The sequence below is a fragment of the Cimex lectularius genome, unplaced genomic scaffold (assembly GCF_000648675.2).
Source record: "Cimex lectularius strain Harlan isolate CLEC.00 unplaced genomic scaffold, Clec_2.1 scaffold55, whole genome shotgun sequence".
Lineage (NCBI taxonomy): Eukaryota > Metazoa > Arthropoda > Insecta > Hemiptera > Cimicidae > Cimex > Cimex lectularius.
In genome coordinates this window covers 248790-276712 of record NW_019392647.1, presented here as the reverse complement: position 1 = coordinate 276712, position 27923 = coordinate 248790, and the positions used below count along the sequence as shown (strand labels likewise).

Genomic DNA, 27923 nt, shown 5'->3' with positions numbered 1-27923 from the left:
GAATTGTCTTATTTCTTCATTGTGTTATTTATAAGTTATCAATCACTTTTTTTTAAGTTACTTATCTTCAAAGAAATTAAGTGGATGTGACCTATAAAAAAATCTATGCAAACATAGCAAAATGATGTATGTTAAATACATCTTTGCTAAACTTAATGACCGTATTAATTTGAAAAATGCAAAAAAAGCTCAATCCTCCATCTATTTTGATAACATTTGCTATTTTGTTAAATTGAAATTGACTTTTGTTAAGAGACAAGTTTCCTGTTTTATGCAATAGTTCTGTTGTCGACTCAAAATAATTAATGCAATAACCTATCAATAGTCTATCAGTTGAAATTCCTCATAAAAAGGGTTGTGAAAAAAAATCATGGCAGGAAAGCTTTGAGGGTGGCTTACCAGACTTGCTTATTGTTTGCTTTTAAACAACCCCTGACACTAGCTACAAGTTATTAATGCTTCCTTTTTTTGTAGCTAGGAACTATTTAGGTCAGATAGAAAACATTTTGTTTATCAATAAAATTTTTTTATTATATACTTTTAAAATTAAATGAATAAATATCTGTACTGTTATATGAATATATAATTTGATTACGGTTAGTTATTTTTGTATTTTTATATTTATAGTATTTTATTTTTTCAGATGTCCAGATGAATTTCTTGCAGTAAACACTTAAAGGAAAATGTGTACCTCTCAGCAAAGGTTAGTTGCATGCATATCTTTACATCTTCTTTGGATTTATGTATATTTATTTTGTCATTTGGTCATAAATAATACGGCTGTGGATTAATATTTTTTATAACTAATGGTAGTGTAGTATATTCCTAGCAAATGCCATATCATCAGTGATGGAACAAACTAACTTTTAATTATTTGCCCAATAAGTAATATAATCTAAAGGAATGTTGAGTTTGTAAAATGTTATGGACGTGGAAAGTCTTAGTTTTAATTTATTTATTGTCTTGTCTGTTGTTTTTCTATTTTTAACTACAGTTGTAAAAAAATATGTTTTTCGTTTGTTTAAATAAAACGCGTATCGTGGATTTATTTGCGTAAGAATAGAAAATTGAAATAGAAACAAAATAAAAAAAAAAGATCATTGAATGGAAAGAAAATTGTCGGAGTAAGTGAAGTGAGGTTGAATACGGCATTTTACCCATGAGGTAGCGTGGCCGAGCGGTCTAAGGCGCTGGTTTTAGGCACCAGTCCGAAAGGGCGTGGGTTCGAATCCCACCGCTGCCAATAACTTTTTTTTACTTAAAAATTATTACGAAATTAATTTTGTACAATTTTTTTCTCACTCTAAATATATTTTATAACGAAACAACTCGAAGCAAAACGTTTAGAAAGATTTTACGTTTAAGCAGGACAAATATTTACTGCTTGTGGATAACATAAATAAGACAATATTATCAGAAAATATAACGAGTTATTCTACAATATTTCATATAACTAGTCTAACTTTATTTTCACAAGACTAACAAGAAATAAAAAAAAAATTGTCAAAATATTGAAAGCCGCGATACTAGACACATTTTAAGCATTTTAAAATTTCCGAACCGCTCAAAAAAGTTTCACGTTAACCAAAAGTGTCATAATAAATCATTAGGTTTTTATACAGGGCTCTCGTAGAGATCTAACAATTTGTAAGATAATACGAAGAAGTGGGTAAAGATCCTCGATTTTGAAACTCCAACTGCCCTTGAAGATTCCTGTAGGTCGGAGGCCGTTTATTCTCCAGTTATGTGGCCGTTATTGTTCCTCGACCATTGTCATCTCCAACCAATTGTTCGACCGGTATCGAGCAGTGTCTCAAAAGGCAATTTTACCACCTAAGAATGGGAAAAATTATGTTTGCTTTTATTGTTGTGAAAGCAAGTTTTTTTTAAATTGAAAATTGTTTTTCGTAGTGCCTACTTTACAGTTAAGCCCCTTATTAATTTATCCGGGTATGGTTTGTTCAGCAAAATAATATTGAAACATAAAGTTCCTCCATTTTCACTGGATGGTCTGACTAAGATCAGTATTGACAAAATAATACACAGAACCACCACAGAAGATAGCGAAAAGCAGAAATTCATCAGACAAGGATAGGTGGATCAAAATGGAAACGATTGAACTACACTGTCATTATAGTTTGAATTCTGAAAAGGCCTAGTTAGTGGTTTTATTATGGCCTTGACGTTATAATTGTACGGTTCTAATTTTCATTTTTTATTTAATTTTTGTATTTTATAAACTAACGCTCCCCCCCCCCCAGATTAAATATTCGAAGTGCATTTTATGAAAGTACAGGTTCATTTTGGTCGACTTAGCCGAGCTTCCTGAAATATTAAAATATGTACCAAAAGTGCTTCCTAATGCCGCCAGAATTCAAAACTATTTTAGGAACTCTGTTAAAACTTGATTTAATTTTAATCTTAGAGGGCTGTATGTTGTGTCAAGGCTTCAACACAAATAAACCGCGGTCTTTGTTGCGGTTGTGTTCACATACCGCTAAAACGTTAAACCTTACGAATTCCCTCCTCTTCGACAATGAGCTCATATCGTGACACAAATTTTATTTTAAAGATAGCTTGAAACCCTTTTTTCTTCATATCTGTTTCTAGTTAGAAAAAATGTTTAAGTTGTGTTTTGTTGCTAAAAACTTTAAATTGATTTATACAGGTTTCACGTTGTATATTATATATTAGGAACATATTTGTTTAACGTACATACCTTTCTTTTCTTAAAAAGGGACCTTTATTATAATATTCAATAGAAAACGCGCAATAGGTAAAAAACGGTTATAATAAATTTAAATTATATTTCCCGGGATTTGAAACGGGTGGGGGGAATTGATAGGATTTTGGCCGGCATGAATAATGAAATGACGAATTAGTCCTTCTGCTTGTATCCGACTGGCTCAAAAAAGCTTTTAACCTCGTTTCCTGCCTCGTTCCCCAACAGGTGGCGGCGACCCATTAGTTTTCCTCTCGGTTCCGATTAAATGTCTAAAGGTAATGCCGTTACCTTTCAAAAATATTTTCTGGAGGAGGAATGGAAGGGAATGAAGTTTATAACGTTCAGCCTATCCCTTTTCCATTTGCTTTCTCCGGAACTTGTCATCCGGGCCCGGAACCATCGCAGAAACCGCAGTAAACAGTTTAACCGAGGGGGAAGTTGTTCCTTCCAGGATATGACTGATTCCTTCCTTTAAAAGGGGTAACGTCGTAACCGATGTTTTGCGCCTCTTTTCCTTTGGATTCATATTAACACAAATTGCTTTAGCGATGTTATCGTTTTATCTTCTTTCAATATTAAATTTTCTTTTGGGGAAAGTCGAGGTATACATAATCAAATAACCCTACATCTAATTGAATTTATAAGTATTTGCAAGTTTAGATGCTAACGACAACGTTAACTATTTAATTGCAGATGTTTTCATTTAAGTAATAATGTAAATAAAACCAGAAATAATTTATATTTACGTCGGACGAGAAAAATTCTATTCTATTATAGCGGAAGGTGAAAACGAGTACATTCAAATAAGTTATTCTTTCTTGAATAAAAATGTTTACGTAATAATGTAATTATCAGATATTGTAATTTTTTTAAATAGTGTTTTTACTACAGGGGGATGGACATATAATACACTATATTACACGAGAAAAAAGTATTTTAAATCTGATTTTTCAAATGTTTATAATAATGTAATTATCAGATATTGTAATTTTTTTAAATAGTGTTTTTACTACAGGGGGATGGACATATAATACAACGTCTTTTTACACGAGAAAAAGTATGTTGCAATTTTAAATCTGATTTTTCCTCTTGAGGTCTGTGGAAGATGAACTTGTAGTTCAGTCATTTACGATCAATTTGGTCTGCCTCTTTTCACTGTGTTGATGATCCGAAACGAATAAGTTACAATTCTGCATCTGACAAAATCTCATAAAAGAAGTATGATAGGAATATTAATATTACGCTTGCATTTGTTTTAATCGATAGTAATTAATTGGAACACCATTGCCTAGTTTTAGTTATACGGGTGTCTATGCCATAACTATTAGTATAATCAATAATTATTCTCGACCTTTGTATCCATTCTCCATATATGGAGCATATACATTTTACCCTGTTTGCTACCAGTATTGTCCTTTTCCTGGTGATGAAGCCTGCTGGCTTTGTCGTATATCGGGCAGTTAAATATAAACCCAACCTCGAAGAATAACAAATATTGAAAGGTATGCTAGTTTAATTTTTGATTAGTTTTTGTTATAGTTGAACTAATCGTTTTATTTTCGATTGGCTCAACATTTTCGTTTTGATAAAACTAAATTTTTCATTTTATTACTGTAATTTCAAAAATGTACTAAGTGCTTATACTAATTATAAATTGACATTTTAAAAAATATTTGAATTATGAGGACTTAAGGAGGAATTAAGAGGTAATATGTTAGTAGGCAAGTTTATAGTAACAAAACAACAAGTTTTTACACTTGTTGCTCGTTGTATTTAGGGACGGAGTTTCATGCTGAGTAAACACTTGGATGTATATTTTGCAGAATTTCGAAAGTGCCTGATCAAAAGTTTATTAATTTACATGTTACGATTACATCGTTTAACAATACTGACAAATCTTCTAAGAACACCTTTTATTCAAACCTTATGATTCTGTAAATATTTTATATTAATTATAATAATAAAGTCATATAATACAACAACAATAATAAAGTCATCATCATAATACAATATCATCAGCAATTAATCTGTTAAGGGGACCCGTACAAAGTGTTGCGGGTAGTATTTACAAGGGGGTAACCTAAAAGAGACATTTTCTCAGTAAGCACCGAATCATTTTTGATGAAATTTGGTACTCATGTTTCTCTATTATTAAAGTCAAGTTTAACTCGAGTTTTTTTGAAACTTTTCGACTGAAAAAACATCTACAGCAAGAAAACTTTCGAACACATTTTTCTAATATTTATATTTTAATAATTTATTTCTCCAAATGTAATAGTTATTTTCGAAAAAGCTCTCATAGAAGTATTTAAAGACCTTTTATGTTACCGCATAATAAATAAGAGATAAACAATAAAGAGAAACGCACATCGTTTGTGTCAAATATCGTTTTATTGTTATGTAGCATTTCCCATCGATTCTACTACTATGTACCTTTCGGAAAGACAACTCTGCCTAGTTGTGAAACTATTTGCATTGCTTTGGGTCCTGTCTGGATAATTTTCCCCGTTTGGTATTGTGAATACGCCACGGAAAGAGGTAGTGGCGGTCGTTTACAGGAAATGGCGCTCGCTCCTGGAATAGGAATTCTTAATTGAGTAATTTTTTTTACTAACTTCTAGTGATCCAATTTTACAAATTCTTGGACCACATTATCCAGGAAAGGTAATAGTTTTTTAAGCCAATAAAAAAATGGCACGATTGACCCGCAACGCTTTCTATGCATCACAAAATGTACGTGTACGACACTGAATAAAACGGGGAACACACTTACCCGATGCAACGCTAGCCGACGTGACCCCAAGCCACCCGATGCAAATCAAATGTCCAATTTTCCATAATATTGTATTACCCCCGTGCATATCTGCCCGATGCCACGCAACGCTACCCTACTCTACGCTCGCGTTGCAAACAAGATCCCAATGTCCAGATTTTCGTCGGGTAGCATCGAGTACAGTCGAGGACAAAGGAACCGGACACATATTTTTATTCAAACTACATTTATTATTGTCGATATATTAATTACAACCTACTTATTTTAATATAAACCAAATTAAGCGAGATCAAAAATTCACTAGTTTTTATTTTTTGTAGTTTATTTCAAACTATGTAATATAATTTTGTCGTTATATTAATTACAACATTCTTATTTTAATGTAAACCAAATTAAACGAGATCAAAAATTTACAAACTTTTATAAAAATTATTTAATTATGATGGTTAGGAAACAAATTTATCAAAACACCGAAATAACTTTATTTAACACAATTCACTTTAACTAACAATTAATTACATGGTTTTCCTCATAAAATTACACCATTTTGGTCGAGTAGCGTCAGAACCGGACACTCATATTTTTTGTAGTTTATTTCAAACTAAGTATATGTAATTTTGCCGTTATATTAATTACAACATTCTTATTTTAATATAAACCGAATTAAACGAGATCAACAATTCATGAGTTTTTATAAAAAGTATTTAATTATGATGGTTAGGTAGAAAATTTATCAAAACACCGAAATAACTTTATTTAAAACGTTTTTTAATTAATTAATAGTTATGAAAGGTATTAGTTGAGATAAAAAAGTCAGTGTCACGAGCGGTATATTTAGCCGAAGATCGTGGGTTCGAATCCCGCTCTGACACTGACTTTTTATCTCAACCAATACCTTTCATAAATATTAATTAATTGAAAAAAGTTAATTGGACCATCGGACCTCGAACTGTAATGGATTTATTTAAAACAATTAAAATTTACTGACAATTTATTACATGGTTGTGCTCATAAAATTTAACTAACAATTTATTACATGGTTGTGCTCATAAAATTTAACTAACAATTTATTACATGGTTGTGCTCATAAAATTTAACTAACAATTTATTACCTGGTTTTGCTCAAAATAATGCATTAAGAACAAAAGAGGCGTTGCGATTGTGATACTGGTTTGTGATACACGTCGTGTACGTGGCGTGCGTTAGACGTCGAACAGATTTGCACACCCTACCAAAACGAGACGAGGCATCGGGTCACGTCGCGTAGCGTTGCATCGGGTAAGTGTGTTCCTCGCTTAAGATTTAAAATTGTGCATAACAAATTAAATTGTTTAGTCGTCGTGAGCTGTATTAGCCTAATTCGGTATAGATTTAAGTTTTATTAATAATAGAATACCCACGCCCATGAATAAGTGATATAAGTTGTTGGAGGGTTGTGGTCTACGGATTTCAAAGTTTGGACGATGTTATTCAATTTATAATAATGAAAGTTGCATGTTGATAATTAATAAAGTTTTCGGCTACGGAGAAGTGTTTATTTCGATTTATTTTCAATTTACTTACATTTTTTTCTTTTGCCACCAAGATTGAATAGTTCAATAAAATATCAGACATTGACTGAAACCGTTATTTTTTACAACCAGAGGTATGAAACGAGAATTCCTGGGATGGTTAATAACAATTGAAAAAATATCTATTTACGGATTAAAGTGAAATTTTCTTTCCAATTTTAATATTCAATTCAGCTGTTCACTTGAGGGGGAAATGGAATGGCAAAATAGGTTAACGGAGTTGTTTTTATACGAGCGTCAAACTCCAGAATTTTACTTCCTGTTGGTTTTTACTTGCTAATTAAATTATACTGTTTAATCGCCTTGTTTAAAGGTAAAAGCAGTATTAACAGTGTGTCATATATATATGTATAAAGTAATACATAACTTTCATCGAATAATAATTACTGTTTCAGGAAATATTAATGAACCGTATATTATATATAGAATGTGTCAACTTCTATAGTCCACCCATTTAATTGGGAAACGATTAACTTTAGCAAGAAATGGTCTAGAGCTTATTTTATGCCACTTTTACTGAAAGGAAAATGTAGATAGGGTCGACCATTACTGAGTTATGCCCGACGGAAGACACGTGAAGGGGTACACTCAGCTGTTAATATGTAGTGTTACAGCTTTGACATTTATTAAAATTTATGTTTATAATAAATGCTCAAATACGCTCCGTGCGCAAAAAGGCGCAGTATAAAACCCCTTAATTTTAAATCTAAAACAGGGAGGGCCATCTTGTTGTTATAAAAGGCATACCCATTTCACTCGTTTTCCGTCGGGGTTAACTCAGAAATGATGGCCGATCCTATCCAAATTTTCCTTTCAGTAAAATGGCATAAAATAACCTCTAGAATCGAAGAGTAAAATAAAAATATGGGCTTTTCATTTAAATAACAAAGTTAGTGTCATTTCCCAGCTAAATGAGAAAGATATGTTAAATCTGTACCATCAAGCGATTCATAGCCAAAATTAACTTGGGGTTTTGTATAAAACCATTTTTTAATAAAGTTAATCATTTCCGAATTAAATGCGTGGACTTTAGAAGTTGATACACCACACCCTATATATGTATATATATATTTTTTTGTAAAATGAAGAAGTTGCGGGCAATTTTAAAAGGTTTAATACGAAATATTTGAGTAGTTGAGTTTTCAATTCATCCATCTTCTTCTTACTAGGTTTTATTACATGAAATTCACCTTCTTGTTTGAAAAATCTTCTCTAAAAAGAGCTCTTTTTTTCTCTAAAAAAAAGTTGTTTAAAAATACAAGCATTTACTGACCGACTATTATTAACAACTACCAAGCCGATGTTCCGCTGTTTTTTTTAAATTAAAGAAAGATAGTTCATTTTAATTGAGCAAAAATAACAGAAAAAAGTCTGGAAAAAGTACGGAATAATTAATTATCACTATTACTTTGAAAAGCGAATATGTATTATCTTCATGTGAATATATATCCAAAAGCATAATTATTATATGTTTCATTAAAAAAACCATTAATCCATATATACTTATAGTCGTTACACAATAGTGGACACTACTGGACTCCAACACATTAAAAATGGTTCTTTTTTGTTTGCCAAAAATTAAACCAGTTAAGTAGTAGGCAATATTAAAATGCACAACGACATATATTAATCTAATCCCAATTTGCTCTAAAAGAACCCACGAGAAAATAACCATTCCGGCCAATTAAGTTCTTTCCCTAACGATGGGGATTTTCTACATAGCCCTTTAATGAACCTCATATGTAGGACTTAAATAATACATAAAAGGTATGCAAATGGCTCATCGACTTTTTGTTAGTAGTTGACACTTTGTTTTGCAGGGATAATTTTTTATGTACTATTTTTATTTCTTAGATCAGATCATGCGGCAATAAACTATTATTGTGTAAGCAATATAATTTTGCTCCTTCAATATTTTCAGTAGATGTACAAGGACAAGAAAGTCCAGTTTTTTAAGTGAGGGAATAATAAAAAAATAATAGTGTATATAATAACATTTTATTCATTGAAATAATTCCATTGGTTTCAATTTCGCTCCCAGCGAGAAGCAAGGTTGAAAATAAATTAACATTTTTTAAGTCGTAAAAAGAGAACTCCGATTCGAGACTGGCTTTCAGTCTTTCTGCCTAAGCCTATTGTTGAGATATCTGAAATAAGGATAGATCTGGAGAGAATGGAGTATGTGGCTAAGTTTCCCGTCCAAAGACCATTAATTTTCCCTTCCAATGTTTTGCCGTGTTCGAATGAGTGTTATCTTGAGGGCAATGAGCCTTTTCGAATAACTAAGCTTGGATTATAAGTTTTGAATGAAACCGGTCCAAAATAGTAAAGCAAGCTGACCTGGGGGCAAAAGCTTTCAGCACACAGCAAATTATAAAACGTTTGGAATGTAAGTAATGCTTAATGGCTTACAGGACCATTACAAGTTATGATTCTAAACTGCGTGTCTTTAGGTTGGACGCTAAGGAACAGCCTATAGACTAGTCTTCAGATGTGTTGTGTTCATTTATCTAGCTTTTTATTTTAACTATTTGATACAGGAAATTCCAAGCGATTAATTCTAAGATATTGAAATGGGAATCAGGTTTGGTCTGGAACCTATTCATTAAAACCTCTCAGTTGCAGCTTATTGATTATTACATTATATTATTATATATTTTTTGGTTTTCTTGAACGGACATCCTCCAGCTCCATCACCATCACAAAACCCACGAAAACATTATTAGGAAGCGTGAAGGAAGTCAGTTGAACAGCCTGAGGATTATTGGGGGTGGAAAGGGTAGAGGTTCTTGCTTGGCCTTGAACGGTTAGAAATGAAATCAACGTGGACCGTGAGATTGGATATATAGAAGATTTTTTAAATGTTGGATCATTGGTTGGATCCCAGAGTTCACGTTCTTATGGTTTTTAACATTGTGTTATATCACTCGTATATTGCTTAGAGATATTTTGGATTGTCTTTTTGGTTTAGTGGGAAGTTCCACGTCTATTTCGTCTTTGAAGTATTTAATAATGTGGAATGTAGTTATATCAGTGGGAAGTTTATGGGCCGACAAACAGCTGAGGTCATCGCCGGCCCTCTGCGTGTTTTCCATCTTTTTCTTTTCTTTCGCGCATATTTTGTTTTAAACTGCAGCCATTTGAGCGTCTCGATCTGGTTACTGACTCTCTGATTTCAGATATATACTACGTTGATATTCTAGAATGCTAGTCTCTCGTTTGTACCTCAGGTTGTCAAATACAGAATAAACACAAGACATACAATACATATATACACGTCACCACAAACATAGATGTCTGGTCACATTCATTCCCCCAGAGTACTCGATATTTCTCGGGGCGGGGTTATAAGCAACCCCTTCCTTTCACGCTAATAACTTACTTTTATTCTCCAGACGTCACACATTCACCCCAGAGTACTCGATATTTCTCGGGGCGGGGTTATAAGCAACCCCTTCCTTTCACGCTAATAAATTACTTTTACTCTCCAGACGTCATACACTCACCCCAGAGTACTTGATATTACTCGGGGAGGTGTTATAAGCAACCCCTTCCTTTCACGCTAAAAAATTACATTCATTCCGATAAATTAGCACAAACACAACACTCGATAGAAACATAGAGGCCTGGTCACTTTCACTCCCCCAGAGTACTCGATAGTCTTGTCAGTATGGCCTTTTCCCTTTTCGAACCGTTCTCCGTGGACCAGGGACCGACTTCTTTCTTAACCTGCCATAGTTTGGCGGGGTTAATTCTATTTCTTCGAGCCCAGCGGTTTTCCCATTCTTTTTTTACTGAGTTTGAAATTAGTAGTTTTAGGTCCGCTGGGCGTATAGGTTGGGAAGCACCGTGGGGCCTTCCAGCGGCTCCTTTGGCCGCCCTGTCTGCTTCTTTGTTTCCGGCTATCCCTATGTGGCCGGGAACCCATGCCAACACGACCTTCTTCCCAACTGCATCGATCCCTTTTAACTGTTCTTTTATCTTGTTTATTAAGGGGTCCACGGAGGCTCTTCTCCTAAGCTTCTGGACCGCACTGAGCGAATCGGTACATAACAAAAAAGAATTGTCGTTTTTATTTTTTATCATGCTCAGTGCGAGGGATATGGCGTTTAGTTCCTCCGTGTACTCGCTTGCGGCAGGAGGGAGAGATAATTGTTTAAATTCTCCCTCCGTGTACACGGCATACCCCACGCCCTCTGCCGTTTTGGACCCGTCTGTAAAGACGGGTGTCGCATGTCTATATTCATCTTTTAGGGCTTCAAACATTGCTTTATATATATACTCGGGTGTTTCGTTTTTCTTTAATTTGGCCATATCCCACCGTACGAGGAAGGAGGGGAGTAACCAGGGGGACGTTTTGGGAAGCTTTTCTGCCATTGTAGTTAAATAGTTCTTTTTTCCCATGAACTGCGGAAAGATTAAAAAAAAGACAAAAATATAACTACCAATTTCTTGTCCATGAAATTTCAATGGAATTCTCCAAAGTATGGGGGTTATCTGGTTAAAATAGATAGTTGATAAAGTAATTTGTGGAAGGGTAGATAAAATTTTACCATTCTTGCACCAAATTTGCAACGCACTATTATCAGTAAAGAACATTACATTTGAATGTTGCTCAGTAGACCAATATTGGTAGTACTATGGAAGGAGAAGCCGGAATCGTATGTGAATGTATAATACGTATATCTTCTTTGGGGGACCGCAGCAATAAAAAAATAGAATGGAGCACATGGCCTTCAAAAGCCTGTGCAAAGGCCAGGAATATACAGTATAGCATTCCTTAAGCTCTAGTAAGTAGCTATGACATATACAACATGATGGCACCGTTGTACCAATATTACCGAGTACGTAAGAAAAACTATCCCTAACGCTTATCACGATGAGATATTAATAACACTTTTCCACCATAGGAATGGTCTCATTACAGTCAAACCAATAGTAAAAATAGTTTAGCCCAAATAAACAAGATTAATTTAAAAAACCTACAGGACTTTTTCGAGGATCTGATAATATGCCAATCTTATAGAAATAAATTTTAACTCTATTTTTTTTTTACCAAAGGGCAATTTTTCCAGTAATGAAGCTTACTGATGATTGAACGAGATTTTCAGTTTTATACTTTTATTATGTTGGACAGTTGATCGAATTACTTGAAATGGTACTTTAGTTTACCACATATGTACATAAATTGTCCTCAACCTCTTCACATCCCAAAAAAATGGGCATGAAGTTATAAAGGTCGTCTTGAATCCCCAGACCCGGCGCGACACCCATGACAGAATTTATGCTTGAATAGGGCCGACCTCGGCCCTGTGAATTTTTCCCAGAGATAGGCAGCGGTGACTAGGGCCAATATTGGTCCAATGCAATCAGTCATGGAATAAATGTAATCGTCCCATATTTTAACAGCGTTCTTCTCTATCCAGTTAACTTTATCCCTCATCGACGCCATTAGTTCTTTTCCAAATGAATCCATTGTTCCAAGTCCTTGAAATATATAACCGGGAATTTTTAAATTTTTTATATAATAAATTCAAATTTGCATTTTAGGTTTAAAATAAACAGACGTTCGTGTTCGAAAGTTTGTCATATGATCACGCGGATAAATGAAACGGTCGTAATAAATAAAGGTTTAGAAATCTGGCGTTAATTGTTATCTGAAAACGAATCTCAACGCGACCTGGTCCCGTAATTGGGCAATACGTTGCATTTTATTTACAAAAGTCTCCACATAAATAAATAGCATATCACTCGGAGGATTTTCGATTAAAGGTATTAGAGGGTACAGGTATTTTATATCTATATTTTATATATATATATACAGGGTGAATTGCTACTCGTGCTACAAACTTCTCCAGTAGATTCTTCACCCTAAAATGAACAAAAAAGTTCATATTGTCCATGGTCCGATTCTNAAGACTAACATGGAATCCCCATACTCGACTGAAAAGACAGGAAACAAACCGACCCTAAAAACACTTGCACCACTCTAACAACCTTATCAACCACAAGATACTCCCGAGACAGATACGGACTTAGGGAATTGAAATATTGGGATAGACGGATAGATATAAAGCTATAGAATATATATAAAATACCTGTACTATATATATATATATATATATATATATATTGTACAGGTATTTTATATATATTCTATAGCTTTATATCTATCCGTCTATCCCAATATTTCAATTCCCTAAGTCCGTATCTGTCTCGGGAGTATCTTGTGGTTGATAAGGTTGTTAGAGTGGTGCAAGTGTTTTTAGGGTCGGTTTGTTTCCTGTCTTTTCAGTCGAGTATGGGGATTCCATGTTAGTCTTTTTTTCATTGTCACCGGTAGCACACAATATCGGCGGTTGAAATAGGGTTTCCATTTAGATAAGCTAAAGGACAGGACGGAGGGTAAAGGTGATGTCTGTTGATATGGTTTAATTTACTTTTATAATCCATTTGCGAAAACAAGACTGTAGGAGGTTTGGATAAATTAGAGATTAGGATTAGACTTATTTGACAGGATGAGTGTGTTTTGATAGAATATTGTTAGGACAGGAACCCCGGCAGAATATAATGTGTATAGGAATGGCCTGAGCTATGCTACTCTGGGGGAAAGTTGCATTAAGCTTCCGAATTTCATTTTAAGCATGTTATGTGTAGATAGAGATGCCTCTATTATACTTATAAACATGTTCTATTTGCTATTTTTGCGGCAATATTTAGTTTCATTATTGCATTGCCAGAACATTAACATTAAATAAGATTAGCAGCTGGGGTCCCCCAAGGTTCAGTTCTTGGATCCACTTTCTTCCCTCTCCTTTCCTGGGCGTTTTCTTTTTACTTTAACAGTCCAGGGTAGGTTTAAGATTTTTCAAGATATTTGTTTTCTGGTAATTAGTTAATTAGCCGTCGACCGCCAGGTCTCGCTTTAAACCAATTAAGCAAAACCCCTATTTTGTTTAGTAGAAGGAGGCCCAACATTTCATATTTTGTAACTTGACAATACACAAATAACTTGTTACAATTTTATTAAATATTTGGCGATGCGGTTAGATTCAAAGCTTACACTCACTATGTGAACTTAGTGATAAAACCGCAACAGTTCTTCATATGCTATTCCCCATACTTCATAAAAATCTTTAAACATTCTTAACAAACTTAATAAATATACTTCCTTTATATTAGACCGATTTTTACTTATGTTTGCCTTAATGGGTCAAACAAGTTGCTCAAAACACCCTACTTGTTGCTTCATATCATAGATGGACACCTACCTATTGATGCTTAACGTTGCAAGTATTTCCACCTGCTGACTGGAATATTTGAAGTTTTGTGAGAACAACTCTCATCCATATTTATATGTCAGATACATTTAGAGCTTGGTTCAATATAACTTAAACAAAGAAGAAGAGATGAAATGGGAAGTTGGTGTCCGAGTGGATCGAAGTCACGATATCTCAGGTTCGTAACCCGCTCGTGACACTGACGTTTTTATCTCAACTAAAAACCTTAATTAATTGAAAGATGTAAATCCAATATTTAAGACCCTTTTTCTTTTTTCCCACTAAGTTTAAAATTTAAGTCTTATTTTAACTTATTGCAATTAATGTGAATGGCTAGAGTGTTCTTAGGCTCGACACAAAATAATTTTATTATCGCCAAGGATCTGAATGTATAATAAATTTGTACGAATTTATCATATCTTCGTCATTGGACTACCTAAAACATCTAAATATCTCAATTGGAGAGTTTGAGCTTATTGTTAAATCTTTTCCCTTTCCCCTTGTAACACTCTACACCCATCCGTTGTGTTGCAATGCCGTGTAAAACGGATTGCAGATATACGTGATCACTTTGGACGGGTGGGATCCCCCGAGGCCGACCGAGCTAAATGTAGATTCCTGGTAGCTTCATTAGACTTCGCATTTTCAGAATACTATTGCGGTCGGAAGAATATTCGGAGAGAGGATAATGGCCATTAAAAAGGGTCTCATCCCCCTACTAATTGTAACAATCAGGAGAAACAGCCTAATGCATGTTTTAGGCATGAATCGTTCTCAGTGTTTTTCATGACAACCGTTTCGCATTTTAGGAGGGCTATAAATAAGCTGGACGAGATAAAAACATTTTCGTTTCTTCTTCGTTTAATTTTGTTTTTGTTCGAACCAGGTTATCAGAAAGGTTTTTGACGCGTATATTGAATACAATAAACAATAAAATATCATTTTTAATAACAACTACTTCAAGAAGTTTGGCAATTAATGAGAGAGTAATTTAATATTGTGTATCTTATTCATTATAATTACCTAACAAAATGTAAATTAAAATGTCCTGTATTGGAAAAACCAATTCAATCTACTCATACATACATACGTATATATATATATATATATATATATATATATATATATATATATATATATATACCACCATATATTACCATTTTGTTAGGTAATTATAATGAATAAGACACACACACACACACAACGTGTAACGAAAAGGCGGATGAGGAGGCTAAGGCCGGGACGTTCCAACCTCCGGAGCGATCCGACCCCCTGCTTTTAAGAATGCAGTAAAAAACATTTAAATAAGGTGGCAGCCTCGGTGGGCCGGATCGGTAGAGAAGCTCTCACGTACTAAGAGCACTGTCGATAGATGGCCCTCGGAGGATCTAACTCATAAAAGAAGGGTTATTCTCACCAGATTAAGGATAGGCCATGCGAGGTTGACACACGGACACTTAGCTGCGTATTTGCCTGGCAAGTAGCGAAAGATTGTTGTTCCATCTAATTGAAGGGTGCAACTCCTCCGCTCTATATAGAGAGTAGGAACGCCACCCGATATGAGATTCATGTTTGAGCAGGGCAGCCAGTTTCTTGGTCCCCTGTACCGATTTTTGGAGGAAACAGGGTTGTTTATAGTTGTATATAGTTCTGATAGTTTTGTGTGTTGCTACACCTTGATTGATGTGTGTTGAGAGTAAATGAATTAATTAGCGGGAATGTGTAGTGTAAAAGGGCTGATGGCAGAATATTGAGTACCTCATCGACCCTATTGTTGGGTTATATTGTTTGAGTTATACACTGTAAGGCAAAAAAAGTAGCCACCTTTAATATTTTTATTATCTCTTAGAACATCCTCCATTGATTATTTTACAACATATGTGGTCCGTTTTAAATTATTAAAGGTAAATAAAACACAGATAAAACCTTCCACTTGTGTTTAAAATTGTATTTTGTAAATAAATCTTTGAATCGTCAATCCCTTTTTTGTTGGTTTTTCTGTAAAGCTTCTTTCAAACGTTCCGATGGTTTGATTTTTGTAATTTGTGCCATTTTTAAGTTTCAAATTTGTTTGAGCGATGGCTTTAAGTGATAAACATTCGGCTAGAATCATAAGAAGCTGGAAGATGGAAGAAGTCAAAGGATGTGGTTAGGCTGCTTAATATTCCCAGAACAATTGTCCGAAGGGCCTTCCTTCGCTACCAATGTACTAGAAGTTACTTACGAATGCTGTAAGGCGAATCTTTTCAGAAGCTGGATTAGCGCGAGAAGGCTTGCCAGAAATTCTGACATGGTACAAAACAACTCGGTTAAGTTTCAGAAAAAATCACATAAATTGGTCTGAGCAAGATTGGACTAAAATCTTGTTTTCGGATGAGTCAAGGTTTTGTTTTAGGTCTTGTGACATCCGGGAGAGGGTTTGGAGAAGAACAGGAGAGTGATATATCCCTTGCGACATTTTCACGCTGGAGAGGGTATGGAGGTGGTGGTCTTATGGTTTGGGCAAGCATTTCTGTGGAAAGCCGCACAAACTTGTTTTTCATCGAAGGTTCCCTATCCGATGCGCAATACATTGAAGATGTGTATTAAGGTGGCCATTCACGATCACTCCAAATGGAACCACGCCAAGCCGTACAGCTCCATTTGGAGTACCTGCAATTTTGAGGGGGCATTCACGACCAGTCGCTCCGAACGTCAACCAGTGAATTACCTTCTCAAAATGCATGACGATCTCTTGTGCTACTCTTCAGTTTATTTATGTATTAAAAGCAAAAAATCGAAGAGGAAATGGTGTAAGAAGTGGCTCCTGAACAGAAGCCGTAATACCCACATCAATTTGATGAAAGATCTTTCCCTTGAACCCGCTGATTGGAGGAACTATTTAAGGATGGATGAAACGTCTTATTTATTCATTATATTTAGTGTTCTATTGACCAAATTACTTCTTTCAATTATTTAATCTTTTTTGTAAGGTTTTGGTTGAAATGAAAAAGCTAGTGCCACGAGCGGGATCTGAATCCATGGCCTTCGGCTAAATACGCCGCTGCTCTACCACTTGAGCTATCGTGACTTCGATCCTCTCCGACACCAAAAAATGGCAAAAAGAGAGAAAATTCGAAAGGTTGTAGGTTGAGATGGGGAGTTGGTGCCCGAGTGGATCGAACTATCGAAGTCAGGATAGCTCAAGTGGTTAGCGCAGCGGCGTATTTAGCCGAATGTCGTGGATTCGAATCCCCTCGTGACACTATTTTTTCATTTCAACCAAAACCTTACAAAAAAAAGATTAACGTCTTATTTATATTTACTCCAGCTTGTTACCCCCTTGATTAGAAAACAAAAGACAGTCATGAGAGAAATCATCACTACATGAAAGGTTGGCAACCACATTACGATTTCTCGCTACAGGGATGAACTACAAAGAACTTAAGTTCTCTACTACGATTTCTGATCATTGTTAGGGGTTATCAATACCGCATCTCTCATTGCATTTGTATCCTTTGTTTTGAAAACGTCGACCAACTGGTTGAGGATCGAATTTCTTTTATTTCTATCGTGGTAATATAATCATTGTCCACCACTTTCATAAACATGGTAAACTTTCATACAATTCAATCACCTCAACAATGAAATCTCGATTGGATGTCATTACCAATAAAGAATAAACGTTTTTGACTTTTTGAGAATGTACGACGGAGATGTTTGCTCAGTAACAGAAAGACGGAGTCTGCGCCAAAAAACGAGTGTTTTCCCATTCACGACCAGGCCAGCGCGCCAAAATCCCCACCCTCCACGCCAGGTTTTCCCATTTACGAACGCGCCATGCCGTCGTCGCGCCGAAGATATTTGGAGTGGTGCGATGGAGTTTGGATCGGTCGAATATTCCGGCACAGCCGGGCACGCCACTTCAGTTTTGCCATTGACGTGGTTTTTGGAACGGCGTCGCTCCGTTTGGACTGGTAGGAGCGATCGTGAATGGCCACCTTTAGAAAAAGTTTTTCCTTATACGCCCCTAATTGGCAACGGTTTTATTTTTAGCCATGGCAATGCAAGGCCCCTCACAGCTAGGATCGTTGGTGATTATTTGGAACAATTCAATGTTTGTTGTGGTCAGCATGTAGTCCCGTCTTAAGCCCATCGAACATCTTGGGAATGAGATGTCAAAAAGAGTAAAATGTCGCCCAGTGTTGCCAGAGAATTTACAGGAATTAAGAATGCGCTGTTCAATGATTATGAAATTGAAACGCAGCACTATAATCAAAACCTGATAAAATTGATGCCAAGTCAATTGTAAGCGGTGATCAATGCAAGAGGAGGAAATACCCCATACTGAATTTAATATTTTCTTGATTGTTTCCATAAAAACGTTTTTGGTAAATAATTTGTTAAGGTCGTGAGGAGCGGTCAAGAATGATGTAGTTTAAAAAAAACCTTTTTTTAATTTTTTTGCCGACGTTTCGACATATCTAGAAAAACGGAAAAAACACATTTATGACTGTAAAACACCAAAAACTCAATTAATTTTTTAAATTTGATTATTTTATTTAACTATAATTTATATTTTTATTTTAAAAATATCCAGTAAAAAATGTAGCGATTGTATATTAAGAAAACGAGGGTGGCCACTTTTTTTTGCCTCTCAGTGTAATAGGTGTAAAGGGTGATTGAATAATAACGAGTATTCCACCAACCTAATTGAGTGAATGGTAGGTAAATAGTAAATAATGCATGAGTGAGTATGAATGGGTTTGAATCTAGTGGCTGCATGCGTTGGGTGCTGAATTAACCTAGGTGTTGACAGCATCCGGAGTCCAACTTCAGTGGCTTGACGGATAAGACTGAAGTCTGACCCCGGACTGCCAACATCCGAGTTAGGTGATTCTCGAGGTGTCGATACTGTAAATTACTAAAGCTGGAATTTCCGTGAACTGCGATAAATGACTCAACTGTACACATGTGTGTATGAAAGTACATACTTGTGCAGGTTTGAGCTTAACAAATACAGTCCACAAAAATAAAAATCATCAAAGTCGAAATAAAGCTTCAATAAACTCTTGTAATTTCTACCTGCATTCTCTCAACGAACGCTTAAATATAAATATTGTAATATATAGTTACATGCATTCTGCAATTCGAATCGATAATATTCAATTTTTGTGTAAACATTGGGCCAATGGTGTGTGTTTAGGATTAATTTTGAACACTGTTTACCAACTAACTATCTTGCAATATGTATTCCGGAATATTCAGGTTATTAATAACATCGATTGGAATAGAGGCATCCTGTGACCCATTGTTAGGATGTTGGAACGTCGTTTCCCACGACAGCGGTTTACCTTCGAGGGGTATTGTAATGGTCGATCTGCACGAGAAAGTGACCGCACTGTACTTGAGGGGGGATCTCTCTTCCAGAAGTGCTCCATTTGCGGTTTAGGGTCGTAATTTTCGAAGACACATTGGGCTTCGTAATTTTGCGTTTTTACACGGAGGGTACGTTTCATTTTAATTGGATGACAAACTGTAACTTTCGAGGAAATAAAAAATAACCAAGTACGAAGTCGTATTAAATTAAAGAGGCGGTAGGTAAAAATAGAAATTACTGAGCGAAACAGAATATTAATTAATACTTTTTTAGATTGGTAAACTACAGTATATATAATTACAATTATTTTATTGTATACAGGGTGTCCCTTTTCATCCACGACTTTTATTATCATCAAAGCAAGACATAAAAAAAGTTAAATTCGAACCCTTTTTATTTTTGTAAAATATCTATTTTTATTTAAATAAAATTTTTCTTCCTCTGATGTACAGTATATGACAATTCAATTTTTTTCATAATACAGACCTGTATGTTGCTGTATATTTTTAAAGAATATTATATTTTTATAAAAAATGAATTTTATTTAATCGAAATCTATCTAGGATTTCCCGGGATACGAGTAGAAAAAATAGTACAGAGGTTCTGTATTTTTAATTTTTATTGTACCCTCCTCCGACTTTCTTGACCAGGCATGGGCCCGGGTTTGGCGGAGTTAAAAAAAAGAATCTCAGAAAAACGTAACAAAATTGTATAATTAACTAATGCAATGAAAAGATCACTACAACCATAAACGATAATCAACGAAGTGTATAAACTAGAAAATTAATTTAAAGTTATAGAAAAGCTTTCATAAAAGAAAAAAATTCCTTACGCTTTCATATGCATACTTCCCTGCTCATTTTTCCGTTATTCCCTTCATTAAAGCCATCTGCCAATACATGCTTCCTGAATCCTTTCTCGTGATGGCCAAAGAACAGAACCTCCGGTGCCTATCCACCGACTAGGGAAACGGTGATCCAAGGAACACATTACTACGATGGAAATGTAAGGAACACAAACTTCAGGGAGGATATCTCTCAAAAACAGTATGAAACGTTCACTATTTAAATGTTCATCATAAATGTATGGTGCTATGAATATTCTAGAATTTACCCACACCTAAAGCTTGGCTGCGGAAAGACGATAAAAGCCAAAAAGACGTCAACTATGTACTATTATTTAAAAAAATCCTTATCTCGAGGAATCCTTGATTGATTTCGATTAAATAAAATTAATTTATAAAAAAAACAAAAAACAATCTACTTTAGAATAACGAACATAGGGTTATATTTGAAAAAACAAGTTGATTATGATATCCTATATATCTGTGATAGAAAAATATTTTTCAATCTTACGAACAATAGACGGGGATGCAATTGGACTTTTTTTGATATCTTGCTTTTTTTTTTACAATAAAAGTGGCTTGCCTCTATGAAAAGGAACATATGAGGGACTTAGAGGGACATATGACATATACACCCGGTATATGAGAACCGTTGTAAACGGCTCAAAAATGAAAAGGGATATTTGTAATTTATTCTTATTCTATTAATTTGGATTAAATTGCCTGATATATTCTTGTTAGATGTATAAAACAAAATAGAAAATACAAACCAAAAACACAAAAGTTATTCCTCATTTTTAATAACGGATTTACTTAGGAATCGTAAACACAAGGGCGTCGGTGGCCGCAAGGTTTAGTCTTTGACACGGCGCTCATCACTGTAAGGAAAGGTCCCGGATTCGAATCCAGCGGCCCTGCATTCGAACCCGACATACTTACAAATGGGCTTTTCTTCAAAAACACCGGCACCCTGAGGGTTTATATGACCTATGCTGTTGCGAACCCTCGTAAAAAAAAAAAAAATAAAAAAATAAAAAAAAATAAATTTAAAAAAATAGTAAACATGAAAACTATTCATTTTGTAAGCAAATAACTTTTCTCGTTTTTTCTCCATTTTAATCCAGTTGTATTCCCTTCATGGAAAGACATCATTTTGTACCAGGCCACAATATTTTTTTTTAGCTAAGAGGACATTAAACACGGCATTAATCGTTTAAAAAAATATTGCGTCAAATAAACAAAATTATGGAATTAAAACGTTATTTTGTTATTTTTCAAAATCCCTTAATTAAATTTTCCTTCAGGAAAAACCATAATTTCTAATAAATTTTAATGCAATTTATATTAAAAATAAAATAAAAATGCGAGGGAAAGTAAAAACTACAAAATTGACAGTATCCCTATTCGTTTTTTAGCAGTTTATAAATAACTGTTTAATGAATATTAAATATATGTTATTATATATGTATTAAATTTTAACTATATATTGACATAAAAAGAAGGACAAATGTGGTTATAATTTTATCGCCAAATTTTATTCTTTTGTAATAAGATTTATGCTTAGATATATTCATTGCTGCAAATGCTAAAATTATAAATACTCTTTAAAAAAGGTAATGTATTAATTGAAATAAGTACACTTAATAACTGAAAACTGTTGATTTTAACTTTATAGTTCTTTTAACGATGGTACTATATTAAGACCATGCATAATAAAGATAAACCCGAAAAAGCTGACTAAAAGTTTTTTAAAAAGTTTAATCCCAATTTGCCATTTCCACCAGTGGATATGCCTGTAACAACCAGTGAAAATTGAAATAATCACCTTTGGTATTTGCATATGAAGTTAAAGATAATGGAGATTTTCGATGGAGGGGTGGGAATTGTTTCAGACTCTATCTAAGTAAAATTCATGACAACATACTGGCTCTAATCCTGTCAGGGCTATGAGGGGTCATTGTAGAACAAAGCTCATTCACAAGAACGCAAAGGAAAGGACGTGGACAAACAGGAGCGGTTATATCTTGCTCTGACAGCTTCGCATACAATAGATTCCATCAGACGTAATAACTCCTAAGGAAATGGACGGCGAATCCAAATTGTCTATTAACTTGGAAATGGGATATTCACGCTCCCTCCTGATGCTCAAATCGGCTCCACCTAAGCTATTCCATCATTCATAAATTGAACTAGAACTTTATTGTATTTGATTCCCTTCAATTCATAATTTTCACTAATAAAAAAAAACAATGACAATATTGGAATTTGTTGATAGACCCGTTGAATTGAATATTATTTTCCTCGGTTGACTATTTCAATTTGTTTTTAAATCACGGCGCTAACGGCATGCTACAAACAACACGCTAGAGTGTTGCGGCACTGTTGTAATTGAATACGAAATTGGGTTTCAGGCCTTTTGCTCCGAGTGGATTAACACTTTGATGTTGAGAAGTACCTGATTTAAACATTTAATAAATATTTTTATTATAAACTTATTTGGTAAATAATGTTCTTTTAATTTATTTATAAGTAATACGTCGTTGAAGCAGCAATTTCCAGTACTCCATTGTCATATATGTTATAGTGCTGTCACACTTAAAGAAAGTAAACATGATGCTAGTTAACATTGCTCGATCTCACAGGGTAGGGCCAATGTTAGATGTTAGGTCGAAAAGGTAGACACATTGGGGCGTAGGTAACCAACATGGTAGCCATGAATTTATCAGCTGTTTTTTGTTTACACGTATTTTTATTCTTAAATACGCACCAATCGAAGGAGCTTCGGTGGCCGTAACGGTTTAGTTGTTGAGCCCTGCATTCGCACCCGACATCCTTACAAATGGGAGGATCAGAAACATCGGCACCCCGAGGGTTCATATAACCTCGTAGTCTCGTAGTTGAAATACCCTCGGTTTAAAAAAAAAAAAAAACACTAGATAAATCCTATAAAGTTGTAGGCTGTTAGACGTTAGAATACAAGTTAGGTATGTCGGCACGAATTGAAAAGTGTCATTTATTAGTACTTTTCGAGTGCATAGATAGCATTTTGAATGAAGGAGTTGATTAATTTTCCTTTTTTACTAACTTATGGCATCTTACAATTTAACAACAAAACAAAACCATATCAAACAACAACAAGCCTTCAAGAACTGTTATAGCTTTGTTTTCGGTTCTACCAATCGCCACGCGCAGCATTGCGGAAAAATTAACATTTAACATGCTAAGAAAAGAAGGGGGTGTTCACGATCTTACTTGACATTTCTCTATTCGAGTTAACACGAGTTAGAGTGAATACCCTTATTATTGAATATTACATCGTAACCCTCCTCACGCAAAAATAGTTAAGAAAACAACATACATGTTTCATATCATAAGGCAAGTTTTATCACAGAAAAAGAATAGTTATTTCAGCCAATGTTTTTTAATTTAGTACTGTTCGACAAACATCATTTACGCCCACTTCATAAAAAATGTAAATTTTATTTAATAAAAACACATATAGTTTATTTCACTGTATGAGGTACAAATAGAAACTTATTATTCACCGTTTTGGAAAATTCCAATGAAATGGAAATTAAATATTTGCTCTGGTAAATAATGATGTAACTTTTCTAAAAAGTTGGAGAGAAATTTTTCCGGGATAAAATTATTTGCACTTATTGCAAAAGGTAGCCGTACCAACGGTACCTAATTGCTTCCCTCTCCTGTAAATAATGGCCACGTAAGGGAAGTTTATTCCAACGAGATGGAAGGCATTGTTTGAGAAGTTTATTACCCCGACTTTCGATCCCTGATAGAATGACGGCGATTTTTATTAATGAGCAACGCTTTTCAACCTGTTTTAACAAAATTGGGATGTTAAAAAAATCACCTTGTTTAATTGAATGAAATGAAGTTTTTCTTTTCAATCTGTATATCAAATGCATGTGCTGAGTATGTAGTAAGAATAACAAGAAAGACGGCATAGTTATGTTCAATAATTGACAAACAACTAACATCAGATCTCAGCTAAAACGTAATTTTGTGCAAAATAAATATCAAGGCTGAAATGCAATTTGCTTTGCAGTGCGTGTAAATATAATGCTACGATATAATGAACCTTTCATAAATTAATTTTTCTAAACGACAAATTAATTATATTTATAGTTAAAAATATCTTGTTAATCTTATAATATATTACATACCTGGCCAGGTTGAGAAACAAGATATATTTATTGTCCTTCCTTAATCTAACACTCAGAAAGGCGTTCGTAAAGCCAAACATTTGGATAAAAGAAGGACAGTATGGGTGTGCAAGAGTCGGCAGGGAAAAGGGGGCAAACAAATCCCTCAGGCTTTTATATGGATCGAAAAAAGGAGAAACGGAGGTGCTGGCCGATGATTTTATTGACAGAACCCTCTTGGAAAGCGGTAGAAAAACAGAACCGCTGCCAAATATAAGCCCATTGTGCCACTTTCAATATCAAACGTTATATTTAACCGAGACGGGTTGGACGAGACGAGATGAATGTCTTGCAAAAGATTTTCCCTGGGGGGAAACAAACCGGATAAATCAACCGTCGAAATTGTATATATATTTCTTTAGATATAAATATATATATGGTTTGGTTCATAAATGGCCAAGATTGAATCCGGCCTATCAATTATGTTTTATGCAACACTCTAAATGAAACTACAAAATTATTTACTTATTTTTTGGAATCTACAAATATTTTACCCACGTGTTTTCATGAAACTGTATTTTATACCCAATAATATATAATGAGTCCAACTTCAAATATATATTCGGTTTATGTTATTTTATATCATATAAAATAACTTTTAAATTTATATCAAACATCTTACAACATAAAGGTTATATTTTTAATTATACTATAATCTTCTGAATTAAATTAGAAACTACAGTGTTATGACCTAATATTGTATAGTGAAACTACAAAATTATTTACTTATTTTTTGGAATCTACAAATATTTTACCCACGTGTTTTCATGAAACTGTATTTTATACCCAATAATATATAATGAGTCCAACTTCAAATATATATTCGGTTTATGTTATTTTATATCATATAAAATAACTTTTAAATTTATATCAAACATCTTACAACATAAAGGTTATATTTTTAATTACACTATAATCTTCTGAATTAAATTAGAAACTACAGTGTTATGACCTAATATTGTATAGTAGGTAACAATGTAATTACTACAGTTAATACTAATTGATTAAGATTTTAGCTGAGTATAATTTATTTTAAAAAATTTTATACTGAATTTGTTCCTCAAGAGGAATATGCTAAAGCTTACATTGCGCACATTATTAAAAATCCATTAGATTTTTTGGTCCGATTGACCAAATAACCTCTATCAATTAATACTTTTACGTAAGATATTGGTTGAGATAAAAAAGTCAGTGTCACTAGCGGGATTCGAACCCACGACCTTCGGCTAAATACGACGCTGCTCTATCGCTTGAGCTATCGTGACTTCGATTATTAATAATCTCAATATGTAATGACAGTTTTTTTAAATAACTTTCCCGAATTCGGTTGTCACCCATCATTTTGGTCTGCAATTCGAATTTCTTCAGTGTTTGGGTCTGATGATTCCTGGTTAGTCGGGCCCAGAACTAAAACCCGCAGACCACACGAAGAAATCTCAAAATTACTTAACTTTCTACTAGTTTTATGGATACCTGCTTTTGGGTCAAAATCCACTCAAGTGTCCTGTTTTATTGATAGTGCTCAGAGTGTAACATCTGATCGAAGATCCCCTTACAGGGAGCAAGTAGGCATGACTCCTGATATAAAGACGGTACTCTGGCGGGTGGGTGAAATGTTAGGTCTCCTGTTTCCTCACATATAGAAATTGTATATACAGTGTGCATATGTATAACCCATTGGTCGTAACAGAGAGTGGGGGCTGAAAAAATTGTAACAACGAATATTTAATAGTACATAAATGTGTAATTATATTCATAAATGAATGTCGTACTAATTGCAGAAAATTAATTCGTACTAAGGGTGAGCAAATATGAATGTTTAATTATCCAAACAACTACTCCAGGTATTGGAATGCGTTGAATGATTGTAGTAAATAATATTTTAATCAAATATACATTTCAATTATTGTAAAATCGAATAACGTTAGTAATATGCATTTAAAAAAGAAAAGTCCAAATGCAAAGCGTTAGTTAAAAAAAATGCGCAATATGTTTTCTTTAATAAGTAAACTTATTGTTGGCATTAGTTTGATGAAGAAGGAAATGCTTTTAATAGTTAATCTTTTTTGGGCTACACAATATAAGTGTTCAAAATGATACAGCCTTTATAATTTGTATGCAAGGCTAACTTTAAGAATTCTTGTGAATTGTATGCGTAATAAGAAATGCTTATCTACTTTCTAAAATCTTAATAACACGATAAATTATTGTTTTCTCAATAGCATATTTTTGATAATACACAACATGGTCGACTTAATAACCAAACAACCGTTATGTGTTTGTAAAACGACGAGGAGGGACAAAAGGATGCGAGCATAAATAATATTCCACCTTAAGCTTCTTGCCTTAACGAAGTGTCTCCTCATTAATTCCCAGTTTGCGGACTCCGCTTCGGACAGTTTTATAACCCAATTAGAAAGTTCTTCATCCTTCCCTCCAGCGTTGTCGTTTACAGCACAGTTTAGAAGAATTTCGTAAGTTGGTGGAGATAAATTTGAAATATCTGGAGAAGGAAATGTATTAATTGCGGGGTGTTCCTGTTAGCATCAAATAAATAATGTTTCTCCATTAAGGCGTTGATTCTTGATAAATGTTTTCCTATGCTGTTATAATAAAAGGACTGAAGCCGATTTATCTCCATTCTTCTGGAAAGTTCTTTATCTAGGTTCCAACTGAGGTCATAGCAAAAAAACGAATGACGTCAAATATTAATTCACAATTTGTCTGTTTTTGTAACTGTTGAGTTGTTTTATATTTTCCTTAGAAAATAAGCATACAAATTTTCCGAATATTAAAGTGTAACCTTACTCTCGGGTTCTCTAGTTCTCCAAGGGCGATTAATAAAATCCAATTCAACCGAGGGACTTGTCTTAACTTATTAATTAGTGATTTACGCCTCTGGGCAATAAATTTCTCGGCACTACAATTCTATTAACCGACCGCTCCGGACATAAATTAGTCCTTAATAAGCGGTCCAGAAATGCCTTATTCTACAACCGCAAAATCTGGCACAAAAAAAGATGGTCTTGGACGTGCAAATAGTTTACGACCATCTTCCATACAGGCGTTACAAATTACATATAATTCTTTTTTTCAGTTTTACTTTTTTCGTACCGACAACCGTATATTGTAATTAACCTTATTTAAT

The 27923-nt window shown here is 34.2% G+C and overlaps 1 long non-coding RNA gene and 1 other non-coding gene across 4 annotated transcripts in view; both read left to right on the top strand.

Annotated features, from left to right (window-relative positions):
• The window catches only part of LOC112128411, a 264062-nt gene that overhangs the window by 3224 nt on the left and 232915 nt on the right, over positions 1-27923 (top strand). For all 3 annotated transcript variants that reach the window (XR_002910989.1, XR_002910990.1, XR_002910988.1), the window contains exon 2: positions 644-703. This is a non-coding gene — a long non-coding RNA (uncharacterized LOC112128411). The remainder of the gene's footprint in view (positions 1-643; positions 704-27923) is intronic.
• Trnal-uag lies at positions 1164-1243 on the top strand. Its single transcript has one exon. It is a non-coding gene; the product is annotated as a tRNA-Leu (tRNA).